The 10,728-nt window shown below is 40.6% G+C and overlaps 1 long non-coding RNA gene across 3 annotated transcripts; it reads left to right on the top strand.

Annotated features, from left to right (window-relative positions):
- Positions 1–2,049: 2,049 nt before the first annotated feature.
- Positions 2,050–10,479, top strand: LOC118352364 (uncharacterized). 3 transcript variants are annotated; one of them, XR_004809361.2, is made up of 3 exons: positions 2,050–2,504; positions 4,146–4,205; positions 7,419–10,479. It is a non-coding gene; the product is annotated as an uncharacterized LOC118352364 (long non-coding RNA). The 3 variants fall into 3 exon arrangements; XR_004809360.2 differs by lacking the exon at positions 7,419–10,479 and adding an exon at positions 6,427–6,849; XR_007406098.1 differs by lacking the exon at positions 7,419–10,479 and having other exon boundaries at positions 4,146–4,421.
- Positions 10,480–10,728: the final 249 nt, after the last annotated feature.

The raw sequence follows: 10,728 nt of genomic DNA, 5'->3' as shown, positions 1-10,728 counted from the left end.
TTACAGCACAGGTCTCTTCCCCAAGCATAGAGCAGTGCACTTTGTTGGAGCCGTTCTGACTTGTACATATTGTTTGCTTTGTAACAATTTACTTAGTTTTGAGATCTAACTTCCATGAATACTAGAACCATGGAAATTCTAATCAGCAACACAGCTCTAGAATATAGCAGGTATACTCCTGGTACACAGTAGATACAAAATAAATATGTCATGGATAAATCAACTAATCCTATTTTACAGAGAAATACAAACACATTCAATAAATATTTGTTGAATAAATTAACCAATATCTTTAAAACTGTCAGAATATTAGCACTTACTTAATAATAGTATCTACTTCATAAAGTAATTAGGAGAATTACATTGTTAATGCAAACAAAACTCTTAAATAGTACCTGGCACATAATAAGCACTCAATAGATATGAGTAATCTTATTATTAATATGTTATTCCCATAATAGTAAGATACTTTGAATTATGATCTAAAGTGGGTTTTCTCCACATTTTCTGGTAACTCAGCCCTTCTTTCAGCATGGGCAACATCTCTAATGTGGAATCAGAGACCCACAGGGATCCTGAGCTGCACAGCTGGTAAATGGCAGAGCTTGGATACCAACTCACATCTCTCAGGCTCCAAAACACTAGCACGTAACCCACTTTCTCTCAAACTATCTAGCAATGATCAAGTGAACAAATACAACTTCAATGTTATTCATTCTGAAACATCAACTTTTAAAAAGTTTGTCCCCTGAAGAGTACGTATTACATTCCTGAAGAATCACCACAATTAGAAAAAGCACCTAAAATGATAATAATCTCACACCTTGCTAAGAAATAAATTCTCCCTTTTTATTATAACAAAGACAATGGTGTACCGATGCATTATTGGAAACAATTATCTCTATACTTGGTTTGGGCTGTAGCTCACCAGAAGCTGCTGCCTCAGCCAATATTACTTAAAGGCAGTGATTTTTTTCATTTTGTTTTAGTCCTGTGAAATGTATTTCAAAAGGGAACAGGAGACCCTATTTGAAAAATCGATTACATATTTCCATTTTAATGTAAACATTTAGTGTCCAACACTCTGCCTCACCATCTCATTAGCCTTTGAATGCAAGGCACCACTGCAGACATTTATTTCAAAACCTTTTTTTCAACCCCCCACCCCCACCTCAATCAGAGAAAGCGAATTGAGCAAATAGTTACCCTGGCAGATAGTTGATTAAATGCAATAATTGTGAAGATAGTTGGGGTACAAACTTCCAGAAGAAATGAGAAAATGTAAGATAGCTTTAAATCCATCTTCTCGGGGCACCTGGGTGACTCGGTGGTTGAGCAGCTTTAAATCCATCTTCTCAGGACACCTGGGTGGCTCAGTGGTTGAGCATCTGCTTTTGGCTCAGGTCTTGATCCCAGGATCCTGGGATCCTTCCTCTGTCCATGTCTCTGCCTCTCTGTGTCTCTCATGAATAAAATAGATAAAATCTTCAAAAAAAAGTAAAATAAATTCATTTTATCCTGGGACCTGTTGTTTATTTGTATTTTTAGAGAAGCTTTCTCTAAAGAAGAAGCTTGCAAAGCTCTGCTTTGCTAATATTACACCCTCAAAACAATAATAGTAAATAAATAAAATGGATTTTATCATGGTCCATTTAGGCCCTAAATGACCAAATACCCCTACCCTTTTTCTTTACGTTGAAAAGTTACTTCCCTGAGGTTACTAGAAAAGGCCCTTTGGAAATCCATAAGGGTCTGAAAGGAGAGTGTATTTGAAGCCCACACTGGGTTTAAAATCCATTCCCCCTAGTGAGCTGGTGTCCTGTTTCCAAGCCTGAGAGGGCAGCCAGTACTCCTCCTGAGAAACCACCAGCCTGTCTGCGCAGCACAACCAGCACGCCAGGTACAATTGAGGCAATTTAAACTGAGTGCAAAGTGCTCCATTTCAGGCTGAAATCACGCCAAGGTGTCCCGACAAAAGCTACATTCAGCACCTCCAATTCCACGTTCCATTCTGCGCTTTGTATGCCATTATTACCCAGGATTCCAAAAGCACTTGGCAGCATTAAAGGAGTCAGGAAGGACAACAATAGCAAGGAACTGCTTGAGGACACAAAGCTGGAATCACAAAGAAGGGAGCAGCCAGAGATGTCAGCAGAGCTCTGAAAACAGATATGGCTTCATGAGTGAGAGAGAGGCTGGGTTTCTGGAAAAAGGCAGATTCAACCTGGTGAGAACTAGATCGTCACAGACTGCCGATGGGTGCACCTCGTTTCAGCCACTTGGGAGGGCTATTTGGTAGCACTTATTAAAACTCAAAGATGCATGTGTCCTAGGATACAGATATACCTCTTCCTGGCATCTATCCTAGAAGAGGATGTAAATGGATGTAATGTGCACAACGAGGGATACACAGAGATTTTCAACAGAGTTGCCTGTAATAACCAAGAGGTGGAAAATGATCTAATATCCATCTACAGGGGAGGAATCACAACGTGGAAGGCCAGGTGAGGGGCTATGCCCTGAAACTTTGAATACTTATGACAGTCCGTGAGAGGATTCTCTGATTATTCTCACAGGGCAACTAAGGTGCCAAGATGTTAAATAGCCCTGTCCAGGATCATCACGTACACAGGTGTTTAAACTCAAGGGGCAGCCCGGGTGGCTCAGCGGTTTAGTGCCACCTTCAGCCCAGGGCCTGATCCTGGAGACCCGGGATCGAGTCCCACGTTGGGCTCCCTGCATGGAGCCTGCTTCTCCCTCTGCCTGTGTCTCTGCTTCTCTCTCTCTCTCTGTCTCTCATGAATAAATAAATAAAATCTTAAAAAAAAATCTCAACTTAAAAAAAAAATAAAATAAACTCAAGCCATCTAGCTCCAAAAGTCATATTGCTTTTCAAGGAATTTTAAAAATGTATTTTTTCCCTTTGAACTAAAAAAAAGCAAGTTGCAAAATGATACACCCAATATGCACCCACCAGCCAGAGGCTCAGCTTTGTGGCCTATGGCCTCCTACTTCCTGAAGAGTATGGAATGGACTTGGCCAACACCTGCCTCTCACTCACCTCTTCTTCTGTTTTCCAGGCTCACCATTCCCTTTGGAGAGCACTGTATTATACATTTAGATATGTTCATACACTGTTAACTATCAGGTTTGTGGTCCTGGAGGCCCTTTTGTCTTTTTAGGATGTGTCTTATCCAAAACCAAAACCAGAAGTGGGAGGAGAAAGTACATAGAATGATTCAGAGAGTGGATTTTGGGGTCTACAAAAATCTAGGTTTGGGGAAAAAAAAAACAGAAAGCTAGGTTTGAATATGTCTCCATCTGTGTGTGCTTGGGCAAGTGATTTCACCTTTGTGAGCCTTGTTTTCCTCATCTGTAAAATGGGGTTGTTAACAGTTTCTACTTCACAGGTTGTGAGGATAATGTATAGGCAATGCTTAGTACAGTTCTGGTACTTCATAAGCCTCTGTCTGGTCTGTGCCTTAGAGGATGATCACATCTTCCTATTCCTTCCTTCTTAGGGAGGCACCTCACTCCATGCAAAGGTGGAAGGGTAGCAAATTCAGTTTAACATGTGTAACATTTACTGACTATATCAGACCAGAGGCATTTGCCATCAGGAGCTATCTGGTATACAACACCTCCTCCTCTTAGCACACTGATTTTCATTTTTCCCCCATCAAATTCCCATCCAGAGTAGTCCTGAGATAAGTACCCCTAACCACTATGGAAGGTGTAAGGGGAGAATGACCCAGGTCCCTCTGGCCACACACTTTCTTGGGACTTGGAATCTGGAGCCCATGACTGAAGGACATAGAGATGATTAAAGTCATGAACTGATTACTGCTGTCGATCGTTTGCCTCTGCAAGCCTGCTCCTCTAGGCCATTATTCATTCCATGTACCCCCATATCCTTCTAATATATTCTCTTTTAGTTGAAAAAAGCCAGAGCCAGGTTTCTGTCCTTTGCCACCAAGAAGCCTGGCTCATTACACCTGCTGTGCACAAGATGCTGTAGGTACAGAAACTAAAGACACTAGTAGTCCCGGTGCCCAAGCTGTCCACAGCCTTGCGGAAAAGTCTGGAGCACTTTCATCAGGTGCTTGGTTACGTAGTAACCTCTCTTTCCACCTCCCCCCGTACAGGCAACATCTGTTAGAACCGAGATGAGAGAGAACAACAGAAGAGCCATGACTGGACCAATGGTATTTGACTCCTCTCCCTACTCCACCCCTATTCCAGAGACCACAGACCATACCCAAGCTTGGTCTTATGGGTCTCTTTAGAAGTCTGGCTAATTAATGGCTGTAAAAGCAGTTTGAACTTTGTAAGCCTTTTATAATGTGCCTCACTTAGATGTAATGGGCTCAAGATTGCCTCTGGCATCCTCAAGAAAATTAAAAATCCAGTAGGCAGTAGAATTGCCCCAACGTGGTTTACCTATTACTTTTATTTTTATTATGATGGCAAATAGTGGCATTACTAATGGTACCTTGGACGAGAAAGCCTTTCCGGGGAAGGCCTTGCTGTTTCCCTACATCCACAGCATGATTTATTGGTCCTCCAGCCAACAGCATGCTGGCTCTTCCTGCATGATGTCATTTAACTCTTGCCAGATGGAAGGGAGTTGGAGGGTTCCCTAACACGTGGAGTCGATCCTAATGTGGGGCCACTACAAACAGAGACACCATTCCTTACCCTCCAGCTTGACAATATTAGTCCTAATTGGTATTTGTCTAATCCTTGGCTTTGGACAAGCAGGTGTCTTGCTTTTGTGGGCTGGGCAAGACTTGGTATTCTGGAACTCTGGGCTAGCATACAGTGCAGAAAGATGGCAGTGTATAAACTGGGCAGAAGAGGCATGACTAGTAATAATCACAATCATAACGCTATCCATCAGGACCTTTAGTTGCAAACAATCAAAGTACCTCTACCAGTTTAACAGAAGAAAAATTTTTAATAATATCAAGAATTTCCTGGCATCTCCAGTGAGGGCCAAAGAATCACGATCAGGAATGAAACCCAATCTATATCCCTTCAACAAAAACAACTGCTACCACTACTTCTCACAGACACCTCAGCTAATATCAGTAACTCTGGGTGTGAAACATCACTCTCTGCCCCTGCTGCCCCTAAAAAGCTGGGTGTGGTGTGTCTGCCATGCTCACTCAAAGATGGATTCAGCTTGTACCTGCTGGCCAGCATCGCCTACTGCCAAACTGAATTTTTGCACAGGTGAATCAAATTGGTGGGATTAAGTCAATGGCATGCCAAGGGCAGTGGGAGTGGTCTGCAAAGAGGTAAGAGACTGTATGATTAATAGAGAATTTAAAAGCAAAATAACAAAACCAACTTTAATCACTCTGCTTTAATTATTAGCATGAGCCAATAATTCCAAATAAAGTCAATGATACAATACACCTTCTGGATTGGGCAGACCATACCCATCCCTCCTCCTAAGTGGGCTGCTGGATTAGTTCACATTTCTGTAGGTGCCCCACCTACAGGACAGAGGGTGTACCTGATAACAACAGAACCTACCTCATAGGGCTATTGTGAAAAAATAAATTGATATTGTAAGGATGTCATTTCTCCTCAAATCAACCTAGAGACCATAATCCTGATCAAAATCCCAGCAAGTTTTCGTTTGGGTGGAAATTTATAAGGTAATTCTAAAATATGCATAGAAAATCAGAGTCAAGATTATTCAAAGTAGAACAAAGTCAGTTGGTTTTCACTACTGGATATCAGGATATTATAAAGCCAGAGTAATTAAGGGAGCATGCTTTGATACAAGAAAGATAAATAGACCAGTGAAATAGCATTGAGAACTCAGAAACAAATCCACACATGTAAAGACCCTTGGTTTATAACAAAGGTGCCACTGAAGAGCAATGGAGAAACAATGGCTTTTTCAATAAATGGTGCTAGGTCAATTGGCCATCTATATGGAAAAATCTGAATCTTTATCGCTATATCATACTATACATAAAAATCAATTCCAGTGGATTGTAGATCTAAATGTGAAAAGAAAAAATAATAAACATCTTTGAAGACAATAAAGGAGAATATCTAGAGTTTGAGGTGGGTAAAGATGTCTTAAACAAGATACAAAGGAACTTGGGTAGGTGAAGCCTCATTGTGCAGGTGGTTCAGAATGAGAAAACTCGTAAGTCAAAGCCCTTGTCTAAGTTTTCTCCCATAAAGTTTCACAGCCTTAGAACATTTTTAAAATCTCAGAATGTGCAGTCTGAAGCATTCCAAAAGAGGGGGAAATTTCCCATGATGCTCTTCATGGAAAGCATCTATGTCTAGGCTACTTTTATAGAGGCAGTAACTATGATATCATATATAGTGATTGTTGACTATGTGCCAGGCACTGTGTAAAATACTTTGCAATCATTTTCTTATTTACCTATATTTCAGCCAGTTGATGCCTGCAAGTCTGTCACCATGGAAGTCAACACAAGAAAATATACCTTTCAATCTTTCTCTGCTACCTCCTCCTTTAATATCTAAACTTCTTAATTTATAAAATTAAGACTCAAAGAATTAATCAAGAAATGTCTAAGCAAATGTTTTGTACTGTATTGTTTTATTCAATTTACAGTAAACCTTAATAAGAATTTGATAACTTTAAACTTACAAAATATATTCCAATTCATTTCCTTATAGAATCTCTATGAAATAGCTATGGCAGGCATTGTAATCCCCATTTTCCACATGGGTAAACTGAGGCATACAAAAAACTCCTATTAGGGGCTGCAATCCATGCTAAACATTGTAAGCCACATCCAGCATGAGTGGAGGAATTGGCTAGTTAGTTTTGCAGAGGCATGCTCAAGTGAAGAATGGAATTACTGTATCTGGGATTTCCTCCTTAGAAGTAAGTAAGTGGAGAGGATGGGGCAGGCGCGTGCTGAGCCTTCACTTCAATTACCCTAGCTGTGAACCTGCTCACCTCATTCCTAAACGTGGTCCTCCTGTCTCTAGCTTTCCTTGATTCCACACAGCTCATGGCAACACTTTCAGATTTATCTGTCTATAACAGAGCTCTGATATGTCACTTCCTTGCCCCTAAACCATCAACAGCTCTTCACTTTTTAAAAAATACAGTGTTTGTAATCAAACTCCATCAGAAATAAATCTTAGCTCAAATTTTAATTTCCTTAGCTCAACAGTAGCACTTACTAATTCAGTATTTTTGGTCTACTTACTTAACTTGTCTGAGCCTCAGTTTCTTTGTCTATAAAATGGGGATAAGATTAGAGTTGATGAGGGGGGTTGTAAAAAGAGAGATTTTAAGTATAATGACTGAGTGCATTGATGTGCTGGTTTTAAAAGAGAAAAAGAACATTTGATTCAGTTAACAATAAAAGCTTTCTTTTTTCCCCTTTCTTTCTCTTTTTTCTTTTTAGATCTTGCTGTGCATCAGTTCTACGTTCGCACTTTTCATGCAGGCCATTAGCAAATCTGCACAACTACCCCCTGAGGTTAGAATTACTATTTTCTGCATTTTTATATACACAAGGAAACTGAAACTCAGAGGTGTCACCCAGCTGGTAAATGGTAGAATTTAGTTTTCAACTCATATCTCACTGAGTTTTAAATTCATACTCTTCATTGCTATACTGGGACCATCAACATCAAAGTCACCTGGGAGCAGGAATTGCAGAAATGCAGAGCTCTGTGCCCTAGTCCAGACTGTGAGACTTCCAACAGAATTCATTCTCATCTCATTTTTCTTGGTGGCTGGGAAAATGGCTATGTAGCTAGAGTCTATTTTCCCTGTCCTTTTTGTAATTAGATTGTCATGTGACAAGTTCTAGCCAGGGCAATGTGAGCAAAAGTAACAGATGCCAACTCTAAGCCAAGGTGAGTAATGAAATAGATGCATTTTCTCTAGCCCCTCCCACTGACTAGAACCTAGACATGGTAGGAACTTGATCTTGACCAAGGAGAGGAGGACAAGTTTATAGAAGTCAGAGGAGCCTCATGATGGGAGAAACCTGAGTCTCTACAACTACCCTAATCTTGGTCACTTCAGAAGTAGAAGTCATTTATTGGGCACATAAATCTATAATTTGAGCAGGGATTGATGGGGATGGCACCACGTGGGAAGGCTCCACTGGACTAGAGAGTCTACTTCTGTAGTGAATCATGCCCGTGGTAGGAAAGTTGATTCCGGCTCTCAGCCTAAAGCTTAGCTGGGGCTGACTACCAGGAACCTTAGCTCTTCTCCACAAATGCTGCTTCACAGGCTTCTGGGCTCCCAGCATGGTAGTTGGGTTTCAAGAGTAAAAAGCATTAGTCTATAGTCTCTTAGGGGCTATGCCCAGAAACTAGCACAGTGTCACTTTCACAACATTCTGTTGGTCAAAGCAGTCACCAAGACTGTGCAGATTCAAGAGGAGGGGACATCAACCTCATTTCTCAACGAGAGGAGTGTCAAATACATGGTCATCCTCATCCACATCTCATGAAACAAGTATACCTACCAATAAGGAACACTCACTTGGATTGTAATGTGTGTGGGAGAAGTAGGTTCTGTGTTCTCTAAGTCATGCTATTATGGGGCCATACAATATCTTAGCCCTTTGCCATGACAAATACTCCTAGTGAATCAGAATGGAGACTGGCGATAAAGAATCTACAAACAAGCAACTTGATGGCTTCATGCATTCCAGAATTTTAAAGCCCACTCTGCTAAGCAACATGGCTACTCCATTCAGTTTTTGACCTCCCAGTGACTCTGAGATAGATAAGCTCTTTTATGTGATTGCTCATGGGGTTCACATCTTCCAACAATCTCTCCAAAAGTTTAGCCTGAAGATTCACCACCTCACTAAATCCCACTTGGAGATACTCAGAAGGGCCTTGGGAGTTCACCTAGTGAAACCTCTTTGGTACAGAGGCCCTAATACTCTAGGATTACAAGGATGCTCACATCAATGACAAAAATTCCAGAAGTCCAGGTAAAAGGAAGTGTTTTCTGAATGTCTTTTTAAAGATGTGGTTGAACTATTTCAGAAGCGTGGAAAAATCAGAAACTGAAAGTCTAACAGTGTTGCTTAGCTGAGTGGATCTTGAATACCACAGATACAACATTAATTAATAGTGAATCACTTTGTGGGTTACACACATTTTACATAACAGGGAACTGGCTCCCCATACCAACATGTTAAAACTAAGCAAGAAAGTTGCAGAAAAGGGCAGCAGTATTTAGAGCAATTAGTGAAGACATCCAACCAACACAATGACAGTTTTTAGACAAACATCTGGTTATTCAAGGCCCTTAGCACCTGGGGAAGGGAATATCTTACAAAATCAAGTCTCTGATTCAACAACTTTCTCCTCTTCTTAGTTTAGTTCTGTTTGAATATTTAGCTTCCTCATGGCTAATATTGGGTCCCTGCAGACTTAATTTGGCAATCTTCCTCAAAAGAGATGGTAATACTAGCCCTGTGAGGTTGATAAAAAGATTAAAAAAGATAATAGAGATGTTCATGCGATGAATATTCGCAATGAAGATCCATAGAACATGCAGTACAATGTTTAGAGCCACATTCTGCATGGTAAACAGAAGTCCCTCTGATTCCTTCTCATTTTGAAGAAATAGCTTCTAAACCAGGAAGGGCAGCTATTATGAGCTAAATGTTTGTCACTCCCAAATTCATATGCTTTGAATCCTAACTCTCAATATAATGGTATTATGAGGTGAGGACTTTGGGAGGTGATTAGCTCCTGAGGGTAGAGTCTGCATGAAAAGGATTACTGCCCTCATAAAAGGGACCCCAAAGAGCTCCCTCACCCCTTCTACCATATGACACCGTAGGGAGAAGTCAACCATCTATGAACCAAGAAGCCGATTCCCGCAGACACCAAATTTGCCAGCACTTTGATCATGGACTTACCAGCCTCCAGAACTGTGACAAATAAATGTTTTATCCACACAGTCAATGGTATTTTTGTTATGGCAGCCAGAACAGACTAAGACAGCAGCACATTGATGTTTGGTTTGGTTAGGTAATGCCTTTTTTCTTTAATTTTTAAATGAGATTCCAACACAAAAATCAGAAAGGTTTTACATGAAAATTCAGGTTTCTGATTTCTTCTAAAGGAACAGAAGAAGCTTTAGAAACACAGACCACAGCTCTAAAACATGTTGCCTACAGGTATGAGTTTGAGAACTAGGACCTCATACTGTTCTCTTTCATCAAGTTTTGTCTCCTAGGCCTACTTTCCTGAGCTCTAAATCATCTTCTTAGACTGGGAGAGTGAATAGGGAGTTTGTTAAAAGCTCTAACATCATCATGAATTTTGAATGGAGACAACTGTCTTTGATTCTTAGCCAGGTGCTAGGTACATGCACTGACAAAAGATGTGCTAACAGCAAGTGTTGCTAGAAAAGATAACGCATCTTCATTATGGCTTGCTTAGCCAATTAGCACCCAGCCAGAAAACTGCTTTCAAGGTCATTGTGTTTTATTTACCTATTGATTTGGTAGAGCCCTACTAGGCTCAGAGCACCATGTTCTGTCCTACAGAACATAAAAAATTGGCAAGAAAGAGACATCATCTGGCTAACCCCTGTTCACTGTTTAAGTCTTAGTATTTTTTTAAGATTTTATTTATTTATGAGAGACACAGAGAGGTAGAGACATAGGCAGAGGGAGAAGCAGACTCTCTGTGGGGAGCCCAATCCTGGGACTTGATCCCAGGATCCGA

Source organism: Canis lupus, chromosome 26 (genome assembly GCF_003254725.2).
Source record: "Canis lupus dingo isolate Sandy chromosome 26, ASM325472v2, whole genome shotgun sequence".
Classification (NCBI taxonomy): Eukaryota; Metazoa; Chordata; class Mammalia; order Carnivora; family Canidae; genus Canis; species Canis lupus.
Note: the sequence above shows the minus strand (reverse complement) of the source record. Positions and strands in the feature narration are given on the sequence as shown.